Source organism: Corvus hawaiiensis, chromosome 5, assembly GCF_020740725.1.
Source record: "Corvus hawaiiensis isolate bCorHaw1 chromosome 5, bCorHaw1.pri.cur, whole genome shotgun sequence".
Taxonomy (NCBI): domain Eukaryota; kingdom Metazoa; phylum Chordata; class Aves; order Passeriformes; family Corvidae; genus Corvus; species Corvus hawaiiensis.
Window position 1 is genome coordinate 61700276 of NC_063217.1, and position 9507 is coordinate 61709782.

A 9507-nucleotide genomic window follows, 5' to 3' on the forward strand; every position below is an offset into this window, starting at 1 on the left:
CTGTCCCTGACCTTTCCTCCCTGGCATTTTGCTTTTATCACAGGAAGCAGAGCTCAGCTGTGCTGCCGGTGCCCGTAGCTCTGTGGCGGTCGGAGGCTGTTGAGTTGCAGCAGTCCTGGTGCAATGTGGTCAAGCTATCTACACCAGGATTGCTTCAGTGCCCTTGGGTGCCACCAGTAATGGGGGAACTATTGCAAACTGACCCTCAGAAGAACTGCCCAAGAATGAATTCAAACAAATGTGCTGTGCCTGGGAACCTCAACTGGAAGGCTTCTCTAGCATGTGGTCAAAGTTTATGGAAATAGTTCAAATACCGAGTACGTTTTAAATGCTTTACTGGTCACTTAGCGAAGTTCCAAATAGGTTGTATTTGACAAAATGCCAGTTTTTTCACTGAGAATTTCAGCATTTGGGTTATTTTTTAAATTGCCTTCTTCTTTTGTTTAAAATAAAATACACATCCCCAAATCCTGAGATGTGTAGATCTATGCATACAGAGAACTTTTTAAAAAATCCTTCAATGGTGATGGAAAGCACACTTCTTTTTAGAGGAGTTTGAGTCTGAGAATGAAAACTTTTTTATTTGAGATCTTCCCTCTGGAGACTTTCCTGTCTAGAGGTTCCCTAAGAGATGGACAACACACAAACTCACAGTGAAGAGAGGAGGAAAACCAGCTCTGTATCATTTGCACAGAGAGAGAGAGGGTTAAAAAAAGAGCAAGCAGTTGGAATTACGTTGTGGCATATCATAGGATAGAAAGCAGATGAAAACTTCTGGGACACTCCACTTGGAAGATGGGAGCAGATCTGCTCTATTCTCACTGAAGTTCTATGGAGGAAGCTAGCTGGGGAGTGTTACAACTCAAGGAGCGGCCAGCACATCTCTTGACAGATCTCAGGGTATTAGAAATTCAAAGGCAGCCTAAAAATGTTCAGACATTAATTAAATACCCATAACCTTGTCTCAAGCACAGAGACACAAGAATGGAGAATCTGACTGGCCACTTTTTTCTCTTTCCTCTTTCCCAGATTATGAGCACCTGTATCACAGTCACAGACATAGCATGGCAGCTGTTTCATCACCTTTTTCTCTCCCCAAAGGAAACTGATATGTGGAAAACCAAGGAGTAAGCTTACGCCACTTTTATGGTCTGAAAAAAACCAGGGTATAATACCATTCAACATCTATTTTAAAAATTGAGTGGTTTTGAATGATTTGTGCTTTACCGGCTCTTCTCTTAATATTTTCTTTTTTTTCTCAAAAATGAAGGGAGCTAGTAATATCAGAAGCAGAGAGTAGAAGCAACAGACTAAAATCTCTGAACTTCAGCTTGTTCAGGCAGCCAGGATCTCACAAGAAGCTCTGGATGCCCCATCTCTGGAAGTGTTCAAGGCCAGGCTGGATTGGGCTCTGAGCAACCTGGTCTGGTGGGAAATGTCCCTGCCCATGGCAAGGGGGCTGGAATGAGATGATCTCTAAGGGCCCTTCCAACCCAAATCACTCTGTGATTCTGTGATTCATGGGAGGGTGCTTTGAAGGGCAAAGGGCCACAGAGACTGGTCTCTGGATGCCAGCCTCCTGAAAGCACAAGGACCATCCACCCAGAACTGCAGGAAAACGGATGTACACAGCAGGCAGCCAGACTGGTTGAACAGCAAACTACTAACTCAGTTCAAATGTGAAAAGGAAGTGTGTGGTGTTGGAAGAGGGGACGGGCTGAGCAGTAGAAACAGAAGTTTTGTGGCTCTGCAGAGATGGAATTGGGTGTTGCTGCTGCATGTTGCCAGACAGGATGTGAAGTCCACAACCTTGGAAACTTAAAAAAACTTGAATGCATAAAACCCTGAGCAACCTGACTGAACTTTCCAGCCTAAATTATTCTATGTTCTTTACAGAAACCAGAGTTGAACAGGCCAGCCTAGACCACTTTCCTCAGGGCACAGTCCATCTGAGTTTTTACTCTACAGAAAGGCTATCTGCCATTTTAACTTAGTCACATGAAGTGAACCTAACTTAAACTTAATCCTTAATGTTTCATTTCCAGCAGTCCTTCTTTTCAATTTGTGTGAAATTTGTGTTCCAGTAAGTGGGTTTCTCTCTTGGAGGGGATGTCAGTTTCCAAAGCAGATCTGCAATGTCATGAGGATTTAAAGATGGAATCAATTAACATCCTGATTTAAGGTAGGCTAAAGTTGTTTTTCTAAAGAAATACAGACTGAAGGCTACCTTTTAGTTGTTTCTCTCTATGTGCACAGGCAGTTTATAAATGTATAATGTGATATTTTATAATGAGAGGTGCTTCAAGCTCTTGTTAAAAATTGTCTCATTTTGAATATTAGTAGTTATAAAAAAAGAGATTTACAAATATTTTCTAATACCCAGTCACATCAGAGGAAAAAATATCCATGTGATTTTAGCATAATGGAAAATAATTGCTATGAGAGTAGCAGGGATTTTCTAAAACATTCACTGCACTTTTTATACAACATTCTATACAAATTGATCTAAAAATATTTATACTAGGGAAGAGGACTAGATGACTTCTTCATGGCAATTCCTGTAAAATATTTCTGTGATTTCTTTGTCAGGATATCCCATTATTACAGACCTGAGCCCAAGGTTGAGAAGCCTTTCTGCCTAAGTTCATGCATGTTGAAATGTGCTGAGGTCTCTTCAGTTAGGTCATTATATTCAGCTGAAAAATAGTGAAAAAAAGAAAGCCTAAGTGCAGAAATAAAGATTTACATGGTCTGGTAGTGCAGCTGGACTGGTTTTGATGACAATGTCATGGGTGCTTTTTCCCCCCTCTTATATTTTAAGTACACTTCCAGTAGAATGGCAAGAGTATTTATCCATTTCAGAAGGATGTCTCTTTTTCAACTTAAATTTGTGTCTTAAAAGGACACAGAATTAAAATAGGTGCTATCAGATGTTAGCATGTAACCTCATTGTTTGAATTTAATAAATACTGCAACTGGAGTCTTGCTTAAAGAAAGGAGCAAAAACTGAATAAAGGGTTTGGGATTAATCTGTAAAATATAACTGTAAGTATCCACATGTTTTTAAGGGCTTGAATTCCAGCATTACAGGAGTGTGAATGTTGTTGGGGACTGGATATAGTATTATTCTACTGATGAGTCTATTAGCTGCTTTTTGAAAAAGGACTTTCCACTAAAATCATGTCTGCCAGATTTCCTATACCTCTTGCTTCCCTCAAATATTTTGGAGGCTCCCACCATCTTAATATAAGCTGTGAAAGGGATGATTTGGCCCTGGGACCACATACACACCAGTTCCTATGACACTTCAGACAGCTGGTAGTATGAAAAGCGCAATTTGAAAACACTTATGTGAGCAAATAATCATGTTCTCCACTTACTAAATTAATTTAATGAGCCACATTGTAAAATTGTACTGCGAGCCATTCCTGATCCTTAAGATGAAACATGCTACTCTTCAAATAGTGCTGTACAGTGAAATACTTATTCCTTGAAAGGGGGAAAAAAAAAATCACAGAAATATCTTAATTTAGCTGTGGTATCTGATCCTTCATATTTTTAACATATGGACCTAGTAAAAGTGATGATTGGGTAAATAGATATTCAGGCATATGCCTTTTAGACAAAAACTTTTAAAGTCTCATTTTCATAATTTGAAGTGGGTGCTGGATAAAATGCATGAGGAAAGTCAGATTTTTTTGCCAACTACAGCATAGTGGAAATCTTCTTGCATAATGAAGTGTTAACTAAGTCGTGGTTTTGGAGAATGATTTAAAGTGTGATTCCAGCACCAAGAGACTGTGAAAAAAGCAGGGCACCATGGTGTCTCAGTAATTTCAGCACAGGATATGCTGAGTTTGCAAGGAAAAAAGGTGGGAATGTTTAGTTTGGGATGTTTTCCCTCTCCTAATTTCCAGTTGCCCAAACTCCTCCTCTAGGATTTTCACATCTCATGCATGATTAAGTGGAATAAATTATCATCAGACTAAATTGCATGATTGACTATAGCTGAGTTGGCAGGAGAGGAGTGGAGACTTTAAGCTGCACCATGGGCAAATTTGGTGAGAAATAACTGATAAAGAAAATGTTCAACCACCTCACTAGGGCTCTTTTACAAAATAATATCTTATAGGAGGATCAGAGCTTTCAGAATAGCGTAACAATGAGCTAAAACAAGCTTGTACAAAAAGATGCATGATTTCCCAGGGTCAGGAAAACGCAGAACAAATTTTGTGGCTAAATTTCAGATTGTTCTACCAAACATCAGGAAAAAACCCCAGGGAATTGAGAAGCACACAGATAAATAAGTTTTGATAAGCAATCTTTTGCTTAGGAGAAAGAAATAGAAAAAATTAGAGAGAGTACACAAAAATGCCCTAAAACAGGTACTTCTGAATAATCAACTGAAGCATAACCCAAAAGAGCACAGGATTATGGAGCACAAACACTATCTGTCCCCCCACCCTGTTTAATTTGCAGAAGTAAAAAATTAAGAGGCAGCATAAAACATCTGGCTTCTATTCCCTACAGAGGCCACATTTAATTGTACTTACACTAAGAGACCATTACTTCATCTAAACAGCTTTCTGCTCTTTCAACCAGAGTACTCTTAGGATGCTGGCTCTGCCTGTGCCCTCGAAAGCAGCAGCAGAAGGAAATGGATGGAGGCTCTGGGGGAGAGGCCACTCCCAGGGAAGGGAACAATGCAAGAGGTAGTGAGAGGGGCTGGAAATGCAGCGTGCTCCCTGTTACTACAAATGCTGGGAAGTGATCCATGCTAGCAGTAGTTTTTTCTTCATAATTTATGTGTTATGCCATGATGTTTTGCTACAGTGGGATCCAAACTATTCCAAGTATTTTTAATTAACAAGGACCCATAAAGGAAGAATTATATATCCATGCAAGAAAATAGGACAGCAGGGAGGTTCTCATGTGAGCCAGGACTCTGAAGAGAATGTTGCCAATGAGGCATAAGGCTGCCTGCATCTTGACTTACACAGAGCTATAAAAACTTAGGGTGAGCTAAATAATGTAAATCTGAAGCAAAATCAAAAGCAGATCATTAAATAGGCTGTAGCAGTACTATAGAAAAGCACATCCTCACCAAAAACGAACACTACATGAAAAAGTCCTTGGACCCTGATTTTTTCTGCCTAAATTACACCTGAGCTGTTGGCTAATGTTACTGCCAATGAAATTCAGGTTTGACTAATCTATTTCTTAATACCTGCTTGTGGTAGGCAAAAATAAAGTGTTACATGTATCAAAACTAAACATTTTTTCCTAAAATAGAGTATTTTAATATAAAGTTAACTAAAGTGCATTTGCCATGGAAGCAGACCATCAGGATCTGGCTGTGCAGAGGTACAGAGCTGGCTTGGCTTTTTTGCTATGCAAGTTATTTCTGTAGATATACCCTGCCTGTAAGATTTGCTAAACTGGAAGTGCAAAAACAGTTGTAGGAGTTATCTGAGAAGGAGAGAGGAGGATTTAAAACAAAGAGTTTGTGTTTTACTTTGCTTGTAAGGTAAAAGCAAAGGGAAATTTGGGGATAGTGTGTATTATGTGTGCTTCATGACAACTAAAATAAAAGAGACGACACTTTTTTACATCTGGAAAGAAAATTTTTCTTGATTCAGATACTAAATAAAATGGTGATAATTCCTCCCTCAAACACGGGGTACATAAATAAGTTCTACAAGAATACTGATTTTGTTGGGCAGTATATTCATAAATATTAGATAAAAGAAGAATCTCAGTTACAGAAAGCAACAAAAGCTAGCATGGTCTCTTGAGCTTTCCTTTTATTAAAATACATTAGTAGTCTTGCTTGGATTCTTAAAAATAATTTCTATCCAGAAGTTAAACATGTTTAAATAAATTGACTGCGTAGATCTTCCAAAGAAAGGCCTAACACCACTGTCAGATTTACGGAGAAAGTTCCTTGTTTTTATTCTGGTTGATTAAAAAATATATGTTAAATAAAGCACAGTTTCTGTTGATTACTTGATAATAGTTTGTATGGTCTGTGGATATAAAGAAAATTGGTTTCTAGAAAAGGGCCTCTTTTAATAGGAACTGAAAGTTTTCACTGGTGGTTTAAAAAAAAGACACCATGAGGTTACATTTCTTAAGAACATTTAAAAATATCTTCAACACATGTAGAAATAAGAAAGTGTTATTCAACGCTTGATCATTTAAAGAGAACTAATAGAAATCCATTTTGTTCAGACTGGAAACCTGAAAGGACAAGACTGAACAAGACTTTCATGCCCTTTTTTTTAAAAAAAAGAATGAACAGTCGTACCCTGAAGTGTTGACGGAGCTGTGCGCTCTTAGTTCTCCTTGGCTTTAAAGGTGCCCTTCTCTTTGTCTGCAGTGCGATAAGGGGAGTGACTTCTCCTTTCTTATAACCTGTATAAAGATCCTTGGGACTGATTTGATTTGATTTAGGGAAGCTGAGAACAGGAAAGTTTCTGGTATTTCCATTGTCCTTATCTTACATCATGATTATTAGCAAAGCTCACTACAGAACCTCTTCATTTTGAGGAAACTGTTTGCAAAGGCCAGTAATTTTGGGTGGTGCAGGCAAGATCTCAAAACAGTTAAGCAGTTTCATGGAAATGGACAAAGCTAGAGGAGAAGGCAGATTTTGCTTCCTCTATGTTTCCAAAGATTTACAGGGAGCTACATAAAACATCCTGGCTTTTGAATAACAAAATCACATTTATTCCTAGGCAGGGATTACAACCCTCTATAAGGACACAAACAGTTCCTTTTCCCACAAAGCCTTTCAGCTAGAAACAGAGATGCTAGACCTCCAAATTAAAGTGAGAACTTTACACGTGTCTTTTAAACCCAGTTCTAGTGAAAATGTTTCATAACCAGTTCTGACCATAGGACATAATTTTGTCTGACATGATGGATATAAAAACCACATTTCACAGCTTACCTTCACTTCTTCTGTCTCCTGCCAGTCAGCAGACATCTCCCTCAGGGGTCAGTCTGTCAGGACAGTGGACAGGAGCACCTCTGTTTCTTACAGTCTCTGGTGAAGCCAACATTTTTTAGAGAAGTACCAAAGCTTAATGAACCTTCCCCTTTACTCAGCATTGCTGATGCCACACTTGGAGAACTGGGAATGCCCAGGTGGCCAATGGCATCCTGGCCTGGATCAGCAATAGCGTGGCCAGCAGGACCAGGGCAGTGATTGTGCCCCCGTACTCTGCACTGGTGAGGCTGCACCTTGAATCCTGTGTTCAGTTCTGGATCCCTCACTACAAGAAGGACATTGAGGTGCTGGAGCATGTCCAGAGGAGGGAAACAGAGCTCAGAAAGGGTCGGGAGCAGAATTTTGGTAAGGGACATGAGGGTGTTTAGTGTGGAGGAGGCTAAGGGGAGCCCTTAGTGCTCTCTAAAACTACCTGAGAGGAGATTGCAGCCAGATAGGGGTTGGTCTCTTCTCCCAGGTAAAAAACGACAGGACAAGAGGAAATAGCCCCACGTTGTGCCAGGGGAGGTTGAGACTGGCTAATTAAGAAAAATGTCTTCACTAAAATTGTTGTCAAGCATTGGAACAGGCTGCCCAGGGAAGTGGTGGAGTGGTGGCATTTATAACACATATATAACCCATTTGCGTTTGTAGTTTAGATGTAGCACTCGGGGACTCAGTCTAGTGGTGGGCTCGGCAGTGCTGGGTTAGCGGCTGGACTCGATGATCCTAAGCCCTAAAAGTCCTTTCCAAGCTGCAGATTCTGTGAACGCCAGCACAGGGACCGGGATGAGGCGCCGGACAGGTCGGTGCCGCAGTGCCTCCGCTGTGCCACCAGGCGGCGGCAGCGAGGGCGGCCCCGCTTTCCTGCCCCGTGCGCGCGCTGCTGCGGTGCCGCGCTCCGGGCACCAGGCGGCGCCAGCGAGCGCTCGGCGGGCGGCGCCGGGCGGCAGCTCCCGCTGATCCACAGCCTCTGGATCGCCCTGCGCTCACCAGGTCCTGGTGGTCCGCAGCCTCTGGACTGGCCTGCACTCATCCCGCTTGGAGAACGGCGCTACTGCGGAGAACTGACGCGGGGAGCTCGTTCCAGCACCCAGCGCGGGGCTTTAAATCACAGCTGACGCTCTTTCATTGCCCCCTCCGGGCGGGAAAAACTCCCAAGGCCAAGAGAGGAGGGGGAAGGAACGAAGTGCCTTAAGGCACAGGTTTCACAGTGGTCTCATGGCTCAAGTACACTACAGGTACTTTTGCTGGACAGCATTAAGGGAAATAAATACAAATGCATACAGCCTGGTCTCTGAGGAGGAAATATGCTGCTTTTTGTCCCATGCTAACAAGCTACCGAGAAAGTTTGCTCTGAGACACTGGGGAGACCCTGCAGGAAAGCACCCTCCAAGCTATTCCATTCCTTCAGCAAGGCAGATCAAGAGTTACAGCGTTGAAGGCAGTTCTTACCTGACAATTACTCTGAGATACTTAAATCAATTTACTGTTACCATCTTGTTCCCTTTCCCGGTTAAGGAGTTGAAAAATTCCCATTTCTCCTAGAACTTTTTCCCCATGCACAAATGGAGACCTGATGCACAGGTTTTGCCGTGGCAGTTTGCTGAGAGTGGGATATCCTGGGAACCCAGATACCTGAACTACTCCTGCCTGCAGGCACCACCCTGAGGGTTTCCCTCAGAGACCAAACTGAAGCACGGAATTTAAAATGTGTTTTCCAACTGTTGGCTCCTGTGACACAGTGCAGACAATCCCTGTGATAGCTGCTGATGGGGGAAGCCACAGCCCTGGCCAGACACAGGACGCAACAGCAAAGACCTCATCTGTCAGCCACAGGCTGCAGAGCCTCAGCAGGACTTGGCTGGTACTCGTGCTTTGTGCTCTTCTTCTTCAGGGAGCTGGCATTCACAGTCTTTTCAATGAAAGGGAAATACTTTCTAATACGAATCAGTGCAGTAGGAATTGCAATGATTCTTCTTTGACCGGCATGAGGGTCATGTTTCATGATTTATTTCTGTACCAGAGTCCGCGGTTATATTTAATGTGCCCTTTGGATGCTCACTGGGAATGAGGGAGGCAGATGAGCAGACACAAGTCTCAGAAGGACTGTTGATTTCAGAGCTGATCCTGATGATGAGCAAGCAGCAAGACACAAAAGTGATTTTGTCAGTGAGCAATGCATTTACGGGTATGTTGCATTTCCAGTGGAGCAGATGATGACTGCCCTGTTCAGACACAGGGACAAGGGAGGATAGCTCTGTGGGGAGACAGATTGTTGCCCATGGAATGATTTGGGGAAAGGGCATTAGAATACCTCTGCAGCTCACCTGCCTTCTCACCCCCAGCTTTTGCTGTTGCCCAAGATGTGTATGAGCATTTTGGTAGGAGGGCACATGATGAAAAGCCACTGTGGTCCTGCATTTGTAATTCTGTGACATGGTTTAAGCCCAGCCAGCACTTCAGTCCCACAAAGCCACTTGCTCACTCCTCTTCCCTGGGGAGAGAATCAGAAG